This window comes from Macrotis lagotis, chromosome 1 (genome assembly GCF_037893015.1).
Source record: "Macrotis lagotis isolate mMagLag1 chromosome 1, bilby.v1.9.chrom.fasta, whole genome shotgun sequence".
NCBI lineage: Eukaryota > Metazoa > Chordata > Mammalia > Peramelemorphia > Peramelidae > Macrotis > Macrotis lagotis.
Window position 1 is genome coordinate 114,516,821 of NC_133658.1, and position 25,817 is coordinate 114,542,637.

Here is a 25,817-nt window from a genome sequence, read left to right on the forward strand (position 1 = left end):
GAGCCTGTGGAAACAATTCCACCTGGTAGGAGTGGGTTCATACTTAAAGTAAAAAGATAATGAGACACACTTGTAGGAAATCTGTATGACAAAGGAATAATTCACAACTTCTGGTTACTGGAAATCTTTGTCTCCCTCTGTGGAGTACTCACAAAATTTCCAATAGACATATCTCTTTGTTAACTGTATGAGTGGGTAACTTCATGGAGTTTGTTTCCATGTTTCTCAATTCCCAATATAGATGCTGCAATCAGTATTATCTCTTTATTTCAAGAATTATTTCATCTCAAGGGTCTGAAATCCTCAGTTCCCAATTTTAAAGGCCTCTCCCACTAGACTGAGCAGTTCAGAAATACCTTGTTATATAAATATCCTAAGAGGTATGACTTGATCTTATCAAACACAAGATGTTACCTGTATGTGAGTCATCTTGATTTCATCCAGTGGCCCAAAAGTTCTTTTATAGTTTCAAATTGATGAACGATCTTTTAATTCCTTAGTGATATTTTTGATTGATTTAGTCAGTTGAGGTGTCTAGACATTCCAGGATTTATATTAATTGGCTAATCAGAATGGGACCTTTTATTTTTACATGTATGTGTATATATATATATGTGTGTGTGTGTTGAATATATGTATATACACATATACTAAGAAACTATCATTTTGCCAGTAAATGAAGGAATACAGGGTGTATATACATTATATTTGTATTTGTGTATATGTACACAGATACATATGCACACATGAATGAATATGTATAAATCTCTATTTTCCCCATATCCCCACAAATGATAAAATTTTTGAAGGCAAGGACCATGTCTTATGCATCTCATTCCTCATTATCTAATGCTTTCCATGTAAAAGACATTCCTTGGGTCTTTCTGAGGAATTCAAAAACATAGAGTTGAAAATAAACCAAAATAGAATCCAGAGATTCTGCAAAGCTTGGTAATTGTGGAAATTATGACATTTCATAACATTTCACGTGTATTATCTATTTCACAGCTACCTTATAAGGTAAATAATATAAATAATTATGCTTATTTTATAGTTAAGGAAGAAACATTACAGAGAGGTTAAGTGAACTGCCTAAATCATACAAAGAGGAGCTGGGACTTGAATTCCAGCCTTTAGAATCTTTCCATTAAACATTGCTGAATTTGCTCCTGGGAAAATCACTTCCATGTGATTCAGTTTTGTTACTAGGGAAATGGGTATAAAATTCTTTGTATCAGATAGTCTTAAATAACTAGATTCAGGAAACAGGGAAATGAGTCATCTTAGATTCCAAGGTACAATATAGGTGTGTTGAAATGTGACATTTTTGCTAACAATAGAGTAATGATGCTCAGAAAATTGTCCTTAATTCATATCTGATAATGCTTTCTAATAAAGCCTTAGTTATGCTCTGTCTTGGGATAAAAAAATTACTTAGCGACATTAACTGAAAACAAATCATCTTGGGTTCTAGGAGTGACTCTATTGGTGGACAGAACCATTGAGACTGCTACACTGAAATAATTGTAGCTGCTAAAATTGTAACTGCAATCAGTACCAAGTCATAAATCTCATTATTATACTTTTTATACTATCATAGATTTTTTATATCTTTTTGATATTTCATAGATTTCTTCTTCTAAAGAGTCATCATATATAATGAAGATTTTTTTAAATAAAATGAAGAAGAGAAGAAAAAATGATTATCAATTCATTAGAAAAAAATTTCACTTCAAGCCAAAAGAGTCAGTGTCAAGTATAATAACACATGTAATACACACATAAAGATAAAATATATGGAAATTTTCAAAGATGATATATGCATGCAAAAGGAGTAAAGTTCTAACATCAATTCATATAATCACAGATGTAATCACTTCAAATTAATCAGTCAATCATCAAGATGCATGAATATGTCTTTAATCAATTAGAGGGGATTACAGAGTTTGATTATTAGATAAAGGAAGAATATTCCCTATATAAAGCATTGTGTAATCAATTGAAAGAATCAGAGACTCCATTGAAACTATGTCTAGAAATAGCAGTCCAACTGGTGAAGAACCAATCAAATGATAGTCCAGTTTGTTCATGGAGAACTTCAGATTTGGGAACTGCTAATCCCAAAGTTGGAGCCAGGACCTTGCTAATTGCAATTAGGAAAGCCCTGGTTGGGATCTGTGCATGAAGTAGAACTCTATTACTTAGTGTTATCTTTGGAACATTAAGAGTAGCAGTATTAATATGAACTCCTTCCAGAAACCAAAACTTGTCTGTGTGCAAGATGAGTAGAATAGCCCTAGAGGGAGTATTACAAATAAATGTATTACTCACAAAAATGGTCAAATGATACATATTTAAAAGTATGGACAATCAACTTTTGTATGATAAACTCTATAGCCTTTAAAGAAGTCATTGAAAAGTTTTCAGGTAAACAGTAGAGTCATAAGACTTTTCAAAATATGGATTTTATATCCAAAAGAAGTGTTTTATTTTCTAAGGTAAGTGCTTTTTATACCATTGTTTTAATGAATATTTAAGTGTTAAATCATATTGTTTCTTTTATTCCATCCTCAGTCCTAAGAAACTGTTTAGTATGTTTAGCTCATATTTTCTCAATTAGAGAAAAATGACAAAAAAGTTGAAACAATACTGTTTCTCATATTTTCAATGTGACCATTCAGATTATTATGATGAAGAAAATAGTAATGAAGTGTTTGTGAATCTTGTAGTGAGAGAAAATTCTGCATATGTCCTTGTAAGTATTTGCCAGAGAAAACTATATGTGGGGAAACTTTATTAATTAGAACCCACTTAACTGGAACCCTTAATTAAATGGATTGCTTTTCTCTGTTTAAATTAATTCCTGAAAGTGAAGTGGAACAGTATTTTTAAAGCAAATTCCACAGATATTCTAGGGTCATAGCACCTGTTTCCCAATTTTCTATATTTTCTCCATCTAATTCTGAAAAATTTAGTTTAATTCAACAAATATTAAGTATTCAGAATTTGGAATTCTGAGGCTCTCCAGAATCCCCAGTCATCAAAGAAAAATTGGATTGTGCTTATTGCTTGCTAAAACGGGAAAGTGGGCTCATTTCATTTTTAAATTAACTTAAAAATAAATTAACTTTTAAAAAATCTTAAAATTAAGCTTAAAATTAACAAGAAATTTTACTGATCAGAACTCTGTCTCCATACCCTCTGCTGTTTCCTAACCATCTTGGCTAATTGGGCTTTTTTATTATATTATTTTTAAAATGGTATAAAAATGTTTAAGTACAGAAAAACTTCCAATTTTTAAATAGTTCAGTTCAGTTTGGTTGATGGTTATAGTTAAAATTTTGTCTTGGTCTAAATGGATTGAGATAAGAAGGGATCAAGTTAATAAACATTTATTAAGATGTATGGCATTCATTGTGAATACAAAGGAGGAAAACAACAAAGTCCCTGTCTCCAAATAACTTCTACTCTAATAGAATGAGGAAAACTATAGGGTGATTGGTGAAATGGTTTTTATATGTAGTGATTGCACACAGGCTGATTATAATTAAATTCTCTATATAACCCTTTAAAGTAACATTTTTATTTCTCTAGCACAGAGTTATGGTGAGAAAAGCTGTGAGAAAATAGAATAGGAGGCAATGTGGTGGTACAGAAAGATGGTGGCTTTAGAATCAGTGAAGTAATAGGAATATAAGATCATAACTTCCAAATTGGAAAAGACTTCAAATGTCCTCTAGTTTGGTAATGTCAAAAAAATAGAAATGGTGTGCGTGTGTGTGTGTGTGTGTGTGTGTGAGATAAGGGTACTTTAATCTTTATATGGGGATTTCTGTGGGCTTCATATTATTTTAAAAATGTAATAGCTGTGTTTTATAATATTTTATTAATTTTGTTAAATATTCCCTAATAATGTTTATTGTTCAGTTGTTTTTGGTTATGACTGACTTTTCAGAATCCCATTTGGATTTTTTTTTTTTTTTGTGGCAAAAACATAGGAATGGTTTGTCATTCTTTCTCTGGTTTATTTTCTAGTTGAGGAAATAGAAGTCAACAAAAGATTAAAGTGATTTGTCCAGGATCACACAACTAGTAAGGTCTGATTTGAACTCAGGAGGATGTCTTTGTGACTTCATATCTGGTACTATTCTCATTGTACCATCTAGCTGTCCCATAATTACATTTTTCTTGGGTTTTTTTTTTGTTTGTTTTTTTTGCAAGGCAAATGGGGTTTAGTGGCTTGCCCAAGGCCACACATCTAGGTAATTATTAAGTGTCTGAGACTGGATTTGAACCCAGGTACTCCTGACTCCAAGGCTGGTGCTTTATCCACTGCGCCACCTAGCCGTCCCATAATTACATTTTAATCTGGTTTCAAGCCATACTCCAGTATTGTGGGCTACATGCAATCCATGGACTGAGGGTTTGACAATTCTGTTCAATTTAGTAAATGAAAATGAGATCCAGGGTAGTTAAGTGATATGCCCATATATTACTTATCTTACCTTGAAAACATTACTCCCGTAGCGATAAAAGTGGTGGGGCATGTGTTTGAAGAGAAGCGCAATGTGTGGTGAGGATGCTGTCTGTGTGACTCAAAGGGAGATTGAATAGACATCTCTAGCCTCTTCTCCTTCACCTTTCTCTAAAAAAGACTTTCATTCCTGTCAGAAAGGGAAGCAGGAAATTGAAACCAGAGTCTTCTTAGAGAGAGGGAGTACTGTGGTAGAAATATATTTATTTGATCCCTTAAATATTGTTTCTCCAGGGGATATGATTAGATTCCATATAACTTTTGATCACTTTGTTATTTGTAGGGTCAGAGAGGACCCCAAGCTCTTATTAAAGACTTGACCCTTTTCCCACCTAATATGAGTTCCACAATGAACACATGAAAAGAATAGCAAAGAAGCCCATTTATCCCACTCTTGGCATAACAGAAATAGGCAAGATATACATAGGAGAATATATAGTAGACAATGCATAGTAAAGGAGCTTTCTCGCTGGGAACAAAATAGCTCAGCTTAACCAGAGAGTTTATATTACTTTTCACCCAAGGGAAAACTCCCTGAAATCTCTAGAGTAGGAAGTTGGGAGAAGAAGCATGATAAACACTTCCTGCTCTTCTTGTGACTTCCCAGTCTTTTCCTTTAGCAACCTAGCTTTTTCTCTCTCTCCTAGCTTTTCTCTTGAAAATGGAAGTCCACTTGAAGACACTCACTCAGATAGTCCCAAAGGGGAACTCTTACTTGAATACCAATGGACTTTGGTACATGGATTGCATTCCATTTCTCTGGACTTCAGTTTCTTTTTCTATAAGAAGGTTTTTTCCTAGACAATCTCTAAGTCCTATTCTCTCTTGTTCAAGCTCATTTTGATTTTTCATCTGCCTGCTGAAAAACTCTACTGGATGTCCTATTAATACCTCAAACTCATCATATTCCAAAATAAATATTATCCAACTTCTAAAATCATCATTCTCTCCTTAATCTTATTCTTTGTTAATGGAAACATCATTGTCCAAGTCTACTATGCTCAAAGTCACTTTCCCTCACCTCATTGTTTCAACTACAATAATATCTATTAACCCTATTTCATCTTTCTCTTTCAAGCCCACCTCCCTGGTTGAGGTCCTTATTCAGCATAAAATCACAATCTTTTAGATGTTCTCCTATTTCCTAGTCCCTCTTCTATTCATTTTACTTTTCATGTTGCTGCCTTATATAGTTTTGATTATCTACTTTCCTGTTCAAAATCAGATTTTATCTGTTGAATAAAAACATGTTCCATCTTTAGCCTTTAGGACCCTTTATAATTTGGCTTCAACACAGTTTACATTGAAGAAATGTCTGGTTAATGTTCTTTCTAAACATCACTGTTACTTCACAATCAACTTCCTGCCCATATTTCTGCCTTCTTTGTAGCAAAAAATATAATTAAGCAAAGTAAATCAATATATAAATCTGTCTGAAAGTGTATGACTCATTCCATGTTGATAGTTCCCAACCTCTTTGAGAAGAGATGAGATTCACTGCCAGTCTTTGGAAACCATAGTTAGGCATTGCATTGATCAGAGTTCTGAAGTCTTTTTAGATAGTTTTCCTTAGTATTAATGCTAACTTACCTTTCCAGTCTAATTTCAAAATATTTCCCTTCATGTACTCTCTGTGTTCCAGCCAACCTGGACTATCAGATATTGCTGATCCTAGCATTCTCTCCTACATATGTAATGATTCTAAACCTTTCCCCACATTAATCTCCTTTTTTTGGCAAGGCAATGGGGTTAAGTGACTTTCCCAAAGTCATGCAGCTAGGCAATTATTAAGTGTCTGAGGCTGGATTTGAACTTAGTTCCTCCTGATACCAGGACCTGTGCTCCTAATTGGCTGCCCTCTTAGCTGTCCCTTCTATATTTTTTTATTTCTAGAAGTAACATTTATTGAAATTCTTTCTTCAAAGTCCACTTCAAGTGCCACCCCTTCTATGAAGCCATCCTTGACCCTCCTGCCTCAATAATCAATAAATATGTATTAAATATCTACTTTGTGAAGATACTGTATTAAGTACAGGGATGCAAATAAAGAAAAAGAAATACCATCTCTGTTCTCAAGGAGCTAATATTCTAATGAAGGAAGATAGAAAAAAAGAAGCTGAAAAAGAGGGACAGTGTGGGATTGAGGAGATAACCATGCAGGGACATTGTAAAAATATCAGGGAAGTACCAGAGCAGTATGATCATATAAGAAATATGAAGATGCCTGAATTTAGCTCCCTCCTTAAATAGAGCTTTTTGGAATTCATGGCTCTACACTTCAATCATAGGGGCAATATAAAAAAAATTATTTCTTAAGAACCAAATATGTACAAATCATTTTCCTAAGTCTTAGAAGTAAAAAAAAAAAACTAATGGGTGGACAGTCTACAGAGTGAAGGAATAGAGCTGAAGGGGTCTGAAAATTTTCCCTGTAGGAAGTGGTAACAAAAGCTAAGTCTTAAAGGAAGCTATTATAAGTATTGGTTACAAGGAAGCACATTCCATGCTTGAAGGTCAGCTTATACAAAGACACCTTTTAGTTATTATAATTTATTTTATTTATATTTATATTATATTATATTTTTCCAGTGAATAAGCATTTGGTATCTCTTCCTCTCTTCTCTCCTCCCCAGTTGAAAATACAAAATTCTTGCAACAGATATTCATAGTCAAGTAAAACAAAGACCTACATTTGACATGTAAAAAATGTATCGTTTTTTTTACATCTTGTGTCTATCATTCTACATCAGGAAATGTATAGCATATTTCTTCATTAGTACCCTGGAATCTTAATTGGTCATTACATTTATCTGATTAATAAATCTCTTAAATATTTCAAAGTTGTTTGGCTTGACCATGTGGTTGATTTATAAATTTTCTCCTGGTTCTGTTCGTTTCACTCATTAACAGTTCATATAAATCTCCCCAGATTTTTCTGCAACTGTTTCACCATTTCTTATGGGACAATATTGTATTTTACAAAGCCATAACTTGTTTATCTACTTCCTGGTTTATGGGAACTCTTTTAATTTCTATTTTTTCTCACTGTAGAAAAATCACTATTAATATTTTTGAACTAATGGGTCTTTTTCATCTTTGATATATTTAGGCTATGGGTCTAGTAAAGTATCATTGTGGCAAAAGGAATGGATAGTTTAATAACTTTTTTAAAAAATATATTTATTTTAGGCAATAGGGTTAAGTGACTTGCCCAAGGTCACACAGCTAGGCAAGTATTAAGTGTTTGAGGTCAGAGTTGATCTCAGATCATCCTGATTCCAGGGCCAGCACTCTATCCATTGTGCCATCTAGCTGCCCCTTAATAACCTTTTAAACATACATTCAAATGCTTTGCTGATATGAAATAATGCTCTAAATCATTACTTATTAAAGAAATAAAAAATATAGCTTCTCTGAGATATCACCTCACACCTCTCAGACTGGCCAATATGACCAAAAAGGACAATGATCATTGTTGGAAGGGTTGTGGGAAATCTGAGACACTATTACATTTTTGGTTTAGCTGTGAACTCATCCAACCTTTCTGGAGAGCAATTTGGAACTATGATCAAAGGGCAACAAAAATGTGCATAGCCTTTGATCCAGCAATACCACTACTGGGTCTATACCCTGAAGAGATGATGAAAAGGGGTAAAAAACATCACTTGTACAACAATATTCATAGCAGCCCTGTTTGTGGTGGCAAAGAATTGGAAATCAAGTAAATGTCCTTCAATTGGGGAATAGCTTAGCAAACTGTGGTATATGTATGTCATGGAACACTATTGTGCTATTAGAAACCAGGAGGGATGGGAATTCAGGGAAGCCTGGAGGGATTTGCATGAATTGATGCTGAGTGACATGAGCAGAACCAGAAAAACATTACACCCTAACAGCAACATGGGGGTGATGATCAACCTTGATGGACTTGCTCATTCCATCAGTGCAACAATCAGGGACAATTTGGGGCTGTCTGCAATGGAGAATACCATCTGTATCCAGATAAAGAACTGTGAAGTTTGAACAAAGACCAAGGACTATTACCTTTAATTTAGGAAAAAAAAACACAACTGATATCTTATTTTCTGATCTTGCTATCTCTTATACTTTATGTTCCTTCTTTAAGGATATGATTTCTCTCTCATCACATTCAATTTGGATCAATGTATACCATAGAAACAATGTAATGACTGGCAAATTGCCTTCTGTGGGGGATGGGGGAGGGAAGTAAGATTAGGGGAAAAATTGTAAAACTCAAATTTAATAAAATCTTTATAATTAAAAAAAAGTTTTAATGAATGACTGTATCAGTTCATAGCTACACCATGAATTCACTTGTATACTTTTCCCCCTATAAGCTCCTATGAAATTTGTCATTTTCCATTTTTGTCAACTTTGTCAATCTGATAAGTATGATGTAGAGCATCTAAGTTGTCTTAATTTTTACTTTTATAATTATTAGTGATGAGGAACATTTTTAAAGGGCTATTGATAGATTGGATTTTTTCTATAGATATTTGCTTATTCATATTTTTGGATATTTATCAATTGGGGTATCTTTCTTAATCTAATGAATTTGATTCAATTCTTTACATATCTTGACAATCAGATTTTGATCAAAGAAACAAAACAAAATTTTTTTGATAATGGTTTCCCTTCTAATTTTTTAGCATTGCTTTTGTGGGAAAACTTTTTTAATTTTCTGCAATCAAAATCAACATTTTGTATTTTGTGATTCTTGTGAACTAAAGATATTGTCTTTATTGGTTTATTACATGATCTTTTGTTTAAAATATGTGTATAATTTGTTTATAATATGGTCTTTTACATGTGTATCATGAAATCATTTGTAACTAATCTTGATATTTGGTTTGATGTGTTGGTCTAATCCTAATTTCTGCCAGGCTTTTCAGGCTTCCCAAAACTGTTGGCCAGATAGTATGTCCCTTACCCTAGAAGTGGGGTCTTTGGAGTAAGAGAACACTGGAATACTTGGTTAATTTCCTTCTGAATGTTGTATAACTAGTCTATTCCAATGATTAACTTCACTGTATCTTAACTAGCACTGAATTCTCTTGATGATTTCTGTTTACTGTATAATTTGAGATCTAATATTGCTGAGATCTAGTTCTTTTCACTTTCCCCCCATTATTTCCCTTGAGATTCTTAACCTGTTTTGGATGAATTTAATTATTATTTCTTCTTCTATAAAATAACCCACAAATAGTTTGATTTGTATGACACTGAATAAGCTAATTAATTTAGATAGTATCAGTATTTTTATTGTATTGTTTCAGCCCATTCCTGGGCAATTAATACTCCTTCAATTTTAAGGTCTGTGTTTATTTCAGTAAAAAGAATATTATAATTATATTCATATATGGTTTCTTTTTTGTGCTCCTCTGTTTCTGTGTGCGTGTGTGTGTGTGTGTGTGTGTGTGTGTGTGTGTGTGTTGATAGGCAGACTATCAAATTTTTTTATATATAGTATAGTATTTTAATGGAGTTTTTCTTTCTGTTTTTTTTCCTTCTGGGAATTACTGACTTTAAATAGAAATAATGATGATTTATGTAGATTTATTTTATGTCCTCCTACTTTGCTGGCTATTATTTCATTTAATTTTTATTTGATACTCTAGAGTTATTTAAGGAAACCTTCACATCATCTGTAAAAAGTGATGTATTTCTTTTTAATCTCTACTTATTTCTTCAATTATTTTTAATAAGTTTTTTCTATAGATGGCATTCCTAGCACTGTTAAATAGTAGTGATAATAATAGATAATTTTGCTTTATTCTTAATCTTTTCAGAAAGTTCTCTAGGTTACTCACATTACATATAGATTGAACTTTTGAAGTCAGATAGATACTACTAACTGTCTTAAGGAGAGATTGCCTTATTCCTGTAATTTATGTAATAGAAATGTTTTGTTCTGTTATGGTTTTTTCCTGATCTATTGATATTTTTGTTGTGATTAATGTAATCTATTATGTTAATAGTTTGTCTCATATTATACCAACCCTGTATTCTTATAAAACCATACTGATTCATGGCATATAGTCATTTTGATAGTTAGTATAGTCTCTTTCTTAATACTTTATTTAAAATTTTGCACTGATATTCATTAGGGACATTGGGGTATAGTTTTCTTTGTCTATTTTGACTACATGATTTAGATCTTGAGACTACAAAGTAATTTGGTAAAAGCTTAACTTTTCTTGTTTTTTACAAACAGTTTATATGGCATTGGAATTAAATGTTCTTTGAGCATTTGATATCATTGGATCCGGTTTGGGTTTTTTCTCTTTGGAGATTTTTTTGGTGGTTTCTTCCATTTAAAAAAAAATTGGATTATTTAAATTTTTCCAATTTTTATTCTCTTACTCTGACTATTATCTTTTAGTTACTTTATTTCATTAAAGTTGTCAATTGTTGTTGACACAGAATTAGAATAGTTTTTAATTATCTCATTTATTTCATATTCATTTGTTGTGAAATCTCTTTTTAATTGTGAATATTGAACATTTGGTTTTCTACTTTAAAAAATCAAACCAGGGGTGGCTAGGTGGCGCAGTGAATAGAGCACTGGCCTTGGAGTCAGGAGTACCTGGGTTCAAATCCAGTCTCAGACACTTAATAATTACCTAGCTGTGTGACCTTGGGCAAACCACTTAACCCCATTGCCTTGGGGAAAAAAAATCAAACCAGATAATGCTTTGCATATTTCATTATTTTTAAGTTTCTAGTAACATTCAATATTGTTTTTTACTTCAATTTTGTTTATTTTTGTTAGTTTTTAGAATTGCTATTTTGATTTTTTAATTTAATTCTGTAGTTTTTTAGTTGAATTCCCAATTCTTTTAAGTTTTTCTTTTTTGTTGATGAACTATTTATAAACAGTATTATCTTATTAGTAATTATATATCTTATTCTTTAATACATTATAAGTTTCTGAATGTAAAGACTATGTCAGTCATTAACTTTCTGTCCTTACTTGCTACCACAGTAGCCTTGAATACAGTAAGTATTTAATAAATAATGGAATTTAATTTGAGACATTTAGAACTATAAAAACCCCATCTAATTGCTTCCTCTCCTTTTATTGGTGAGGAAATTAAAGTCAAGAGCAATGAAGAATTTACTCAAACTTAAGTACCTCCATTTTATTTCTATTTCTAATCTTTTTACACATTTTTTCCCACCATATATTCTGTGATCCAGTCACGTTGGCTTACTTGATGTTCCTTATATATTGTTTCATTTCCAACTCTGTGCCTTTGCATTGGTAGACTGCCATGCCTGGAATGCTTTCCCCTCTCTCTTCTGACTCTTAAATCCCTGATTTCCTTCAACTCAGTTCTAGGATTACCATTTACAAGAGACTATTCCCTATCATCTTACATGTATTTTGAATATCTTCCTTTAATTGCGTGTTTGTGTTCAAAGATACACACATGTATGTATGTATATATACAAACATATACACATATTGCTATTTTATTAGTATTTAGGTTTTCTTGAGGACAAAAATTACTGCCTTTAAGACAATATCTAGCAAGTTATAGGCACTTAATAAATGTTTTTTGCTTATTCAAAGCCACAGAGATATTCCTGAAGAGAATATTCTTAAACCTTTCTCCTGCGTGGTATAGTGGAAAGAGTATTAGACCAGGGTTCAAATCCTTAGCTCTTCCAATTATGACCTACATAACTTTAGGCAAGTTAACTTCTTGGGCCTTTAATTTCTGGACTCTAAGGACCCTTCTGGTTCTAAATGTGTGATCCCAGGATTGTATGTGATATTATTTCCATTATAACACACTTGAATTGAGAAATAGAACCAGATGGTCCTTGGGGTTGATTACTTTTTACTTCATCCATCAAGAGGAAAAGGGGGTAGAGAGAAATTCCATTGTAATGTGAGTCCATTAAAAATTCAACTGTATTGAGGAAAGTTATTTATTTTCTGAAATGACTGACTATATTTCAGAATAATTCAACATAATACAAAATGTTTTTGCATAGTTATTCAGTAAACTAGCAGCAAAATGTCCATTGATTTCCTTAGCAGATGTGTATTTTATAATTGTGTTTTTTTGTTTAATCATGTTAGGTATTGCCATATTATTTTCTTTTCTCATAATCATGTGAATAACAAAATAAAGGCAATATGATTTATGAAATTTGAGGTGTCTCTTTTTTATTAGATCTTGAAGAATGTCCTACAAGATATTTTTCTATGATGAAATTGAATTACTTCTAGATTTGTCTATCCTTGGGGAGAAAAACTTGTTTTGTAAGTACCAAACCTATTCCAGTTATTCTTCCATTCTCTTGTTTGTTCTATTGAATGAAAGGACAAATTATGAGATGAAATATTCTTATAGCAAAAGGCAATGACTTTTTAATTGACAACTTGTCTGTGAAAAATTTGGGGAATAATAATAGTAACACAGGTTGTACATTATTAAAGTGTTCAGCTTACTTTATAAAACCCCATAGGTTTATTCCCCTGATCTGCCTTCTCAACATGTTTATGAGGTAGGGAAGCTGAGTTTTTCTAGACTATGCACAGGAAAGCTGATCAATGGAGAATTTAAGTGATTTGCCCAAGGTTACACAGTGACTTTCTGGAAGAGTCAAGAATATAAAACCAAGGTCTCTTGAATTTTTTTGTTATAATAATGAGTCTGTGTTGATGTATATATGAAAAAACAAAAGGGCTAGTTTTGTAACTGGCAGGTAAACTTCCATTCATTTCAGCCATGTATGTGATTAAAATGTTGGTTGTGGGTAAAATGAGTGACTGGTAAGCTGAACTGACCATGAAGATAGCCAAAATAAGCAGATTAGTCATATTGCCACCCATTTATTCCATATGTTATTTTTCATAGGATTTTAGAAATGGAAGACATTAAAGATCATCTTATCCAACTCCCTAATTTTACAGTTGAAGAAACTGAGGCATGAAGCTTTTAATTGATTTGCTCAGTCACAGTTAGACAAATTCCCAAATTTAATGAGTCAACTATCCTTTACTTCTTCCTTTCAATTCAAGACTCATATTTCTTAAGTTCATTGATTGACATAAAATTGACATCCTCACACTCAGACTTTATGAAACATTAATTTGGAATGTTTTGAAACTTTTTGTTTCATGCCTTAACAAGAGTATCAACAGCTTATCTTCTTTCTTCCACTTGATTTCTCTTTCTCTGTCTTTTTGCTGCTTCTCCTCCTCCTTCTCTTTCTCTCTTTTGCACATACACATGCACACACCCCACACTCACATACATATACACACATCAGACAAAAATGTTAGATGTGTCCTAGAATGATGTTTTATGGTGATAGTGTTTAGGATTTGTTTTTTAAGCTATTAGGTTTAAAAAAAAATTTCATAAAATTATATATTTCAATGACCCTTTCCAAGGAATTTTTTCTGAGAAAATGGGAAAGGGATTATATATCTTCTCAAGTGTAAACTGAAAAAAATGTTGGTCTTAGATAATTTCAGTCAAATTTTAAAATCTTTTGCTTTATGAGAAATATTGTCTCCTCCCTATCTCTGGAAAAATCCAGTGCTATAGAGAAAATTACCCATATGTGACACATCCAGAGTGCATAAGGTGATATACTTTGAAAATTGTTTTTAAAAAATCTAATGACTCTATTACAGACTCTCATAATATTAATTTACACTGTTAAGTATCCTTTCAATTTCCTGGAATGCAGAGCTTTGCATTTTTGTGTGTATGTGTTTATGCAAAGCATGCTCTTTTAAGTTCAGTCTAGTTTCCCTAACATATAGCACAGTGTTACAGTGATTTGGGATATGGATTTTTTAATCAAATGAATGTTATAATAAATCAATATGATTTATTATAATATGTATATACATATATGTTATATATATACACACATGCGTTTTTCATAAAAAATCATCATCCTTGAATTTTATGTAGCATTTGACATAGGTTACCACCTTCTTTCTTGCTTCTCTATTGTCACCTGACACACACGGAACTGCTTGTTTCATCTAATATTTACTGTGTTGGTTCTCCTCCTCTTATCCTCAAGTGTGGGCATTCTTCAAGGCTCTTTTACTGATCTTTCTTCTTTATAGCTTGATGATTTATATGACATACCCATGGTTTAATTATTTTACCAATATAATGCTAACATCTTTATATCTGACCTCTCCCCTGAGTTCAATCTATAACTTCCATGTAATTGTTGGAAACTTCCACCTGAATATTCTGGCCATTTACCAGACTCAAATGCTCTCTGATCTTTCTCACAATTTTGCCCTTTCCTTTATACCACTATATACTCAGTTACCCAGGCTTAATACCTAAAGCAGTCTTTGATTCTTTCCTCCCTTTCACCACCCAGCTTCCCAAATCCAATAATTTTATAAGCCTTCTCATTCTTATTTCAATGTCTTAGACATCACTCCCTCATCTTTCCCCCTCCCATTGCTCTCACAACCCAGTCTACATCTTACATATTTCTTACATATTTTGCCTAGACTATCGTAATCGCTTTCTTAAAAAGACTCATTAACGTTTCCCCTAATTCATCCTTCATGTTACTACCAAAATAGTTTTCCTAATGTAAAAGTTTAACATATTACTTAAGTCCTCAAAAACTTGAGACTTGCTCATTGCACACGCAATAATATATAAACTGTTTTTCCTGCAAATTAAAACCCTACATAATGCCCATTTAATTCAATAAACATTCAGGTCCCTACTATGAATAAGTTACCATGCTAGATACTCTGGATTAAAAGAGAAAAATAAACATATATCTCACAAGAACCTTCCAATTAAATTATTAAATGTAGTTGGGAAGGTCGAGTATGCCATGTATTTTAAATTTAAATTTAATTTTTAAATTTTAACAAAATATTTATAAATGATCTCATACTCTTGTTAAAAGATAGAAAGATGTGGAATTGACCATCATTCATTAGATTGATTCATAATTGGATTCAAAGAGCAAACTGGTTAGTGTCAGCAAGGCAGTACTATCTCCTAGTGGATTATCACCAATTCTGTGCTTGGTTCTTTTCAGTTAATATTTTCATCAATGATTTGTATAAACTCATAAATGGTATGCTTGTTAGATGTACAAATGGCACAATGATTGGAGAGATTTTTAACACACTGAATGACAGAATATGAATCCAAATGTATTTTGACAGGGTAGAGCACTGGACTGGATCTAGTGAGATAAATGCCAAGTCTTGCATTTGGGGATAAAAAAATTAACTTCAAAAATATATGGGAGATGGATGTCTAGAAAGTTGTTTTGGGGGAAAAAGTGGGGATTTTAATCAACTTTTATCCCAATATGAGTCAGGAGTATGTGATGTCATAGGTAAATGAAAATCAATATGATCTTGGACTTCATTAAGAAGGACATAACTTCCAAGAAGTGGAACTGCCCTTCCCAGACTTCATCTGGAGTATGCTATTCAATTTTAGGTCCAATGGTGAAAGGATACAGATAAAGGCTTTTAATCCTGAAATTATAAATAGTTGAAGGATTAGGGGGTTTTTAGGAAGGAAAAGAGGAGTTTCAGATTGGTAGAAAGGGGCATAATAACTGCCTTCAAATCTTTGAAGGCTTCCCCATAAGAAAGAAAGATTAGATTGTTTTTTTCTCTTTGACTTCAAAGGACAAAAATGTGAATTTGTTTTGCTTAATTATAATTATTGAATGTGGAGAGTATTATTGGTACAAAAAAAGAAAAGAATGTTAATTAAACATTTTAAAATGTATACAAAGGATCAAAAGAAATTTCAGAAATGACAATGATAGGCATACAATGCAGTTTTATTATTTCCAACATTATTATACTTTTTAATGCAAATAAGTTTACATTTTATATATAATGATTTTCTGTGTTATATGTATATATAATATTATATGTAAATGTTCATATTAATTGATGTTTGTTAAATTCATAAAAAGGGAGGAAATAAAATACCTCAGGGACACAATTGATGTAGTTTGACTAGAATATAGAATGAATAATACAATGCTGTAAATAGAGTTTGAAACCAAATGATAGCACTATAGGTTCTCAGAGTGGGAAGTTCACAAGTGAGCTCACAAATCAACTAGCCTCTGCTTAAAGACTACCAAGGATTTAGAAATCAGTTCTTCAGGAAGCTCATTCTGCTTTTGGATAGCTCTAATTGTTAGGAACCTTTCCCTGCTATCAACTTAAATTGATTTCTTTGCAAATTCCATCCATTGTTCTTGATTCTGCCCTTTGAACAAAATCAAGATGATAATTAATAGAACATACAACTATCTGTCACCAAAAACAACTAATATAGGAAACATGTCTAGGAGAGAGAATGGTTGTTGATTGGAATCTTTTTCTTCCATCAAGGTGTAGCTAATATACCAATTCTGCAAAGAAACTTTTCACAATTCTCCTCCTAGAAATATTCTTAGCTTTCTTTAATTTCACATCTCACTCATTGAGTTCTCATTTGTATATATAATATTATAAAATTATATAGTCATATGTGACCTCTCATCATCCTAATAGATTGTGAAGTCTTTGAAGGTAGGGATTATGTTTAGTTTCATCTTTTTTTTTTTTTTTTTGCAAGGCAATGGGGTTAAGTGGCTTGCCCAAGGCCCCATAGCTAGGTAATTATTAAGTGTCTGAGGCCAGATTTGAACTCAGGTACTCCTGACTCTTGGGCCGGTGCTCTATCTACTGTGCAACCTAGCCGCCCTGTTAGTTTCATCTTTGATTCCATAATTCTCTATCTTACAATTCTTTGGAATAAATGTTTGTGGAAGTGGGTTGAATTGTTTATAAACATAGGCCATTCATTGGTGAGACTTCTCTTCCTAGTGGAAGATAGAGAAATGGACTGAATTTAGAGAAAACTTTGCTTGTTGAGTATTTTTACCATTCTTGTGCATAATGCACTTTCCAAATACTTTTTTTTGTTTGTTTGTTGTTTTAGGTTTTTGCAAGGCAAATGGGGTTAAGTGGCTTGCCCAAGGCCACACAGCTAGGTAATTATTAAGTGTCTGAGGCTGGATTTGAACCCAGGTACTCCTGACTCCAAGGCCAGTACTTTATCCACTACGCCACCTAGCTGCCCCCAACCAAATACTTTTTAAAATTTATTTTTATTTTTTAGGTTTTTCTTTTGTAAGGCAGTGGGGTTAAATGACTTGCCCAAGGTCACACAGCTAGGTAATTATTAAGTGTCTGAGGTCTAATTTGAACTCAGGACCTCCTGACTCCAGGGCCTGTGTTCTATTCACTGTACCATCTAGCTGTCCCCCAAATACTTTTGATAAAAATTATGAGGAAGAAAGAAAGTATTTATTAAACCCTGACCTGTGCCAGCCACTGTACTAAATGCTTTACAAATATTATCTCATGTGGTCTTCACAACTTTGGTGTGTAGAAATTACTTACATTTTGCAATTAAGAAAACTGAGATAGACTTTCTTAGGGCCATGAATCTAATATCTGATTCTGGGTTTGAATTAAGGTCTTCCTGACTCCAATCCTATAGACCAGTCCTATATTCACTGAGCTGCCAAATATCTCTGTGTATTGATTTTAGTGGTTGGAACTTCAGGATATTACACAAGTCATGAATTTTGTCTTCTGTTCATTCAATAAATGATTATAAAGTACCTACTATGTATAAGACATTGAGATGGATACACAGAATAATGTATGCTGATGAGAAATTAGACTTATTCTTGAACCAAAAGGGCAGAACTTAGAACAATCAGTGGTAGGCAATGAAGTGGAAGTTTTCAGTTTGATATAAGGTGTCTAGTAGATATGTTAAAAATCAATATATCCAAAACAGTGAGAATGGCCTCCTGGCTGTTCCACAAATAAGACATTCCATCTCTCAGCTTCAGGCATTTTTCTGAAGATCCCCCATGCCTGGAAGACCCTCTTTTCCTTGCTATGACTACTGACTTCCCTGTCTTCCTTTAAATTACAACTAAAATCCTAAATTCTCTAGAAAGTCCTCTCTAAACCATCTTAAATACAGCATTTCCCTTCTATAATTATTTCCTATTTATCTTGTAAATAACAATCTTTGTCCCTTTTTTGCATCCTCAGTGTTTAGCCTGACATCAAGTAAGTGTTTAATAAATATTTATTTGTTAATTCCTATAATAGAAAAATAATAATTAGTAAAGTTATTCTGAAGTAGATAGTATTCTGTAATAGGCAGTGGGGCTTTGCTAAAGTTTGAGCAAAAAACTGTATGAATAACGGTAAGAGATAGTAAAGAGAGGATTCCTTATTTTGTGTGAAGTGAACTAGATAATCCCTGTGGTCACTCTTAGATTCTATGGGAGGGTTTATTTAAAATTTTATTTATACTATAAATTGAAATATTTTCCAACCTCAGTAAATAGCAGATGATTCTCTTCACTAACAAGAATGATTTCTCACCTTTTGGAATCCTTAGCTCCATTTAGGGCTCAACTTACCTGCAGCCTCTTACGTGAAGCCCTTTCTAATGCCAGTAGCCTATTAATACTCATCCTGCTTTTATTAGCTTTACATCTTAGAACTATATTTAATCTCTATATTTATGTGAATATGTTGCATGTATTAATCAGTTTACATTTTATCCCTTTTCTTTTTTTTTTAATCTTGTTTTGTCCCTTTTCTTACAAAGAATTCAAGTTCCATAATGTGAGACACAATTATTTTTTTGATTGTCATTGTATGTTGTTATTTTAGAATCCCAGCTTCTAGCACTGAGCTTGACAAATAGGAGGAAATAATAAATGTTTTTTGAATTGAATTGGATCAGATTGAACAACAGCATATTTTGTAAAGATTTCCACAGGTGAAGATGGTTGGCGAGGTCATTCCAGGCAAAGGGAAAACATTCTTGTAAGAGGATCCTGTAACTCAGGAACCTGGTTAGTAATACCCCCCTCCATTCATCATGTATCTGAACACGACAAAGAAGTAAATATGAAATAGCTAGCTAGGGTTGAGAGCTTTCCTGGCAGATGCCTCTGAGGTAGAATAGATTGTGATTCTAGTCAAAGCATTATCGAGTGCTTACTAAGCACCTAGCCCTGTGCTAGGGGCTGAGAGGAATAAAAACAAATATGATGCATTTCTGTTTTTAAGTTTAGAAATCAGTTAGGAAAGTAAATCACATATACAATCAAGGGAAAAATATAATGGTCAGTCCTCATTTTAAGATATGACAGATTCTGGGGTTACTCTTATAATTCTATTAAAAAGAAGTATTGGCTAAGGAATTTTGAAAAACTGTAGTCTTCATTTCAACTCTTCCTGATTTATGTAATTTCTTTGAATTACATATTCCTTCTATATAATAAAAGAGGGGCTAAATATCCCTACGTTCTAAAATTCTATGATTCTCAAGTGATTCCTCTAAAGTGAGGATATGATTCAGTGTAATATCATAGAACTATGTGTACTGTTAACTTTGTCTCTTGGTATTGACTTTCTCAGGTACTGTTGAAAGAAGTGGATAGTTTTGATAGAGTGGCAAAATCCAAAGTAGTGGAAAGTGACAATTTGTGCTAGACATAGTGCTATGCAATTAATGTCAAGGATGATTAGCATCACAGAAATTGGAGGAAGGCAGAGATGATAATAACAGTAATAATAACAATTATATATCACTTATATGCAAGGAATTATATTAAGCAGTTTACAATTATTATCTCATTTGATTTTCACAATAACTGATCAACAGCAACACATAATAGCAGCAACTAGAGGCATCTCATGGAATGCACACTGAAATTATCTGGTAATTTCTGGGTACATATAAGGCTCAACACTGAAAGGATGGATGCTTTGAGGACATAAAATGCTGAGGTTTCCTTAATCCTTCCCATCCTAGAATAATAATAATACTAATAATAACTACCATTTACATAGTGCCCACTATATATGTCAGAGGGGCAGATGCTATTATTATAACAATTTTATAGATGAGGAAACTAAGGCTAAATTTGAACTCATGATTTTCTGACCTAGAGAAGCTTTTTTACTCTGTTACATAGATGTCTATCAAACTGAAGTAGGGAAGGTTGCCAAAGTTATATCAAAGAGGATTGATCCCTCAACCATGATGAGCTATCCAACCAGCAGATTTTATATAAGGAGTGGCTTTACTCTTTGGCTATCTCTTTCTTCCTGTCCCTGGAAGTTGTGTCAAGTACCTTGCTCTTCTTAGATTTTTCTGAGATGGGTAGGGAGAATCAGGCACTCAAAACATCTTGGCAAAAATTGTCTCTGAAACAGTCAAGGGAGCTCAGTATATACTCTGGGGATTGCTCTTGTGGGTCCATCCCTACAACTACTCCATGGAGTATAATCTAATACAATTCTCATTACAATATAATAAATTATATGTTTCTTGATATATTTCTTATTGGCTGAGTCTCTGGATGCCTTATTAATATGTATCATAAACATACATGCAGAGTTATTATTAGAGAAAATTTTAATCCTAGACTGTGACCAGTTACTAATCAATCACCCCCCTAGAATAGATTTAGTCCTAAAATTACCTGACCATGACTTAGGTAAAAGTTAAAGAAAGGAGCAACAAACCCAGATTCTCAACATCTCAATATGTCCCTGTTGATCTTAAGAAACACTGAAATTCTCAAATCTTTTCATTTTATATGCAATATAGTTTTTTAAATTGTCACTGAGGCTTTCTAGGAAGGGATTGTACCACAAAATAGAATAGGTGATGAGGGAGTACCAGTACTATGATTCAAGGCTCACTAGGCTGAATTAAAGAGGTGTTATGGACATTTCCTTGGATATGGCAGTTCTATCCGGTCTGCAGCAACTATTAACTGAGAAAAATTTTGACTCTGGTTCTGTAATCCTAAATCCCATGGGACAAGTTGCATCTCTTTCATTCATCACAGTCTTTGAAGCCCTTAATTTTAAAATAGCAAGTGGGTATCTTTATGCTCACAATAGAACAGGGAATCAATAAGAGATGAATGGTTTGGGAAGATTTCACCTGCTTCTGTAACCTACCTTCATTTTACAGGGTATGGATGCATCAAGGTCAAGAATTACTTATATTGTAATTTGGGTTCAAGAGAAACTGTTTCTCTGGAGTGCCATTCTTTTGAAACACATTTACAAATGCAGAATAAATTAAATTAACAGCTGGTTGACAGTATATGGGCAATAAGGAAAAATGCTGCTTATCTCAAGGATTTAAACACACGTATATATAATTATATATATATATATATATATATATATCAGATTTTTTCCTTTTTCTTTCTTTTCCTTCCTTTCTTTCATTTAACAAGCCCTTGATTTTCCTCTGCTTTTTCTCCTCTCCTGTCTCTCCTACCCTTGATTCTTTGGGATTGAAAGCAGGTTCTGTTCGGTTGGATGACATCCAGAATTGCCATTTCCACTTATAAGGCTGCGACAGCCTCATAAAGCAGGTTCTAATCCTAATGTCAGGCCCACTCTTGTAGAAAGGTTCTTCCTTCTACCTAAAGCAAAGCACTCCATCTCCCTGGATACAATTTCTTGTCTCTCTACAGACCCTCACAATGGGCTCCTCCAGCCCTGAGGCTATGCAAATGAGCACAGGAAATATAACATTAATTTTCAGGCACATCAAACAGCAGTTAGAACTAATTCCTATCTAAATTGGTAGGGAGCAGTTAGGTGACTGCCTCTTAGCTCCCACAAACCCCCACCTGAATATAGTTTCTGCCACTGCAGAGTGATTGACAAGTTTCCTATGCTGCAAAAGGGGCAAAGAGGTTGAGGTTTTAAATGTTTACCCAGACCAACACAGACTTCAATTCTTTGAGAAGAAAATTATTTCTCTCCCTAGCCATAAGTCAGATATTCTTTCTACTGCTAAAATTTACTAGGAAAATATCTCTTGAAAAGACTGGGCAATTGTACTCTTTAAATATGCTTCTTTCTATATAGATGTTCAACTATGTCCCATGGGTTCATGAGAATGTGCTTCTAGATTGACTTCTTTGCCTGATAGAATTATAACTCCAGAATCTCAGCATTAGAAGGAACATTGGAGTTCATCGAGTCAATCTATTTACCCCTTTTGCTTAACCATTTTTTCCCAATACTGTGGAATCTCTTTATGAGCCAGTCCTATTTTTGGGGGGAGGGGACAGTTTAATTAATGGAAAATTCTTTCTTATATTGGGTCAAAGGGTGCCACCCTAAAGTTTTCACCTCATGTTCCTGCTTCTGATCCTTGGAACTCTAAGGATTAAGATAAATTCCTCACCTATGTTAAAAAATTTTTACATATTTTAATGCTTTTTCATGACCTTCCTCCACTCCCATCTCAAGATTTCTCTTCACTGAGATAATTAGACATAATTCTTTCAACCATTGTTTCAATAATAATCCTATATTTAGATGGCACATTGAAACTTAAAGGAGATAATATGACAACAGATAGAGAGCTGATCTAGGAACCAGGTGGATCCAGGTCAGATCTTGCCATTGACACATACTGGAAAAAGTCACCTAATTTTTGAGTTCTCTAGACAACTCACTAACTACTCAGTGATTGAAGAATTTTCTGAATTGCAGAAAATGTGCCAACCTATGTTAAAAGGATTTTTAAAATTTTTTTAAATTTTTGTTCTTTCAGGAGATCACTTCATAAATGAAATCATATGTTTTCATCCTAATCTCTGAAAACTTTAGAAAAGGTTGCTTCACAGCAACCTTACAAATTCGTTCTGCAAGTATTATTTCCATTCCTATTTTACATGCAAAGAAACTGAGATTTATAGGAAATTTGAATTCTCAATTACTACCACTAGTAAGTGACAAACCAAGGATTTATCCTATGTCTCCTGAATTCAAATCTAGTGCCCTCATCATTATCACCTGTTTCAGGATACATGCCTCAATTTGTTAATGTTCATCTTAGAACCTGGGTCCATATAATTTATTCCAGGTATTATCTGAGAGGCGCAAATAATGACTTTCATATTAATACAGCCTAAGTTTGCATCAGCTTGTTTGACAGTCCCATCACACTGTTGACTCACATTTAGCTTGCAATCACTTAAACTCTTTTTTTTTTATATATACACATATGAATAGCTGTCAGGCCACATCTCCAAGATTCTGTATTTGAATAAATGATTTTTTTTTCAAACCTAAGGGCAGGACTTTATATTTATCCATATTAAATTTCATCTTGCTAGTTTTGGCCCATCACTTCAACCTGTCAAGATCTTTTTGAATTCTGTCTCTGGCCTTCAATTTATTAGATACTTATTTTTTTCTAGCTTAGTGTCACCCACATATTTCAAAATGGCTCCTTTTATTTCTTCACTGACATCATTGAAAAAAATATTGACCAAGACAGAGTGAAGGATGGGTAGAAGCCTGTGGCATGCCATTAGATATCAGCCCATTAATCAATACACTTTAGGCATGGTTGTTCAAATAGTTAAGTATTCATCATCTAGTCTACATTCTCTATTTTTTCCATAAAGATTCACAAAATGCATTGTCATATGCCTTGATGAAATCAAGATGTACTTTGCTCATAGTCTTTTTTCAGTCAAGTTTTGTGAGTAACAAAAAAGAAATTTTATTTTTATGTAACTTTTTTTTTAGTGATCCTATTTTGGCACCTAGTGATCACTGCTTTTTTTTTTTTGTAAGTACTTACAAAGCATATGATTAGCAATCTGTTCACTGGCCTGTATTTTTCAGTATTCATTTTTTTCTTATTTAAAAAATCAAGACAATATTTTCTGTACCCATAGTTCTGTCATTTCTCTAGTTATCCTTAATTCTCAAAAATTATCTATGATTTTGAAATGAAATTTGCAATTCTGTACCCTAAAGTACAATCCAACTAGATTTAGGAACTTGATTATTGTCTTGTTGTCTATTTCCATAATCATGTTTATTCTAGCCTTAGTTTAAAGATGATTTTTCTTGATAGAGAAACTTAGAAGCAAAGTAGGAATTAAATGTTTCTACTTTGTCTCCATCTCCTATTAATGTTAAACCATCAAATTCAGAGAATTGGCTTCTTTTTTTTTCCTCTTTTGATCATCTTGTTCCTAATACATTTGAATTAAAGACTGCCAGGGGATGTAGATAACCCAATTAACTAGTTCCATACTTGCCCTAGTGATACTGACCTCCACTGAATGGCAGAGAGTGCTATAGGGTAGCCCCAATCTCTAGATTTTTTTGCCTTTTGTTTTGTCTCTGCTATAAGAATTGGTGCTCAACTAGTTAATTTAAGTTTGGTGTGTTAGATTATGTAGTTAGATTCTTGAATAAGACACTATTCAACAGAGATTCTTCTTTTCTATGCTATATTGCAATAATTCATACAAGAATGATAGGACTGTTTATAGTCCTCTACTAATAACAATAAAAGAAACGAAATAAAAGCAAACATGTTAAATATTTAACTTCTACTAGTGGTCTATAGTACCTTCCTGAACCAAGCATCTTAAACTCTGTTTATCTATAGGCAGGTCCCAGATCTCAGTATTTGAATAAATACAGTTTGGGTCTTCAGATTCAATCTCCTTCATTTTTCTAGTCACTTGCTACTGAACATATCCACTGCTTGCCTCTGAACCCATTCACATTCTGGTGAGGAGGGGAACTCTACAGAGTAATGGGATTGTTTAAGTAACTTAAAAAAAAATCCTTCCTATGTAAATCTGTTTTTGATGTTCACATTCTTATTCTGGGCATTAATCTTCATCACACTAATAGGTTTATATCACCCTTTAATTGCTTTTTTTTTGTCTTGATAATATGTCCCTTCTTTTGTATGCTGTATTTCTTTTTTCTGAAAATCTGAATGAAGGTTTTCTTTAGATACCTACTCCCTTTCCTACTAGGATAAATGTCCTCTACATTGTGTTTTGTTTTAGAGATTTGGGTTATTGGATCATGCCAATCAATTTCGGAACATTTTGAAATCTGCCTTACTAAAATCTGTAGTACACATTTGGCTAGGCTCAAAAATACCCTTCCTTGTTTATCATGTACTCTAATAGTAGCATATATTTATATAGTACTTCAGTTAAAAAAGGGAATCTCTCACTTAATACATAATTAGATAATATTAAACTATGTGATTAATATGTTTATGTAAAATATGGAATTAGTTAATTAACAATAAATATTTAGATAAAAAATTCATGTATGGTTATTCATCATTTCCTGGGTGAGTGTGATTAAATG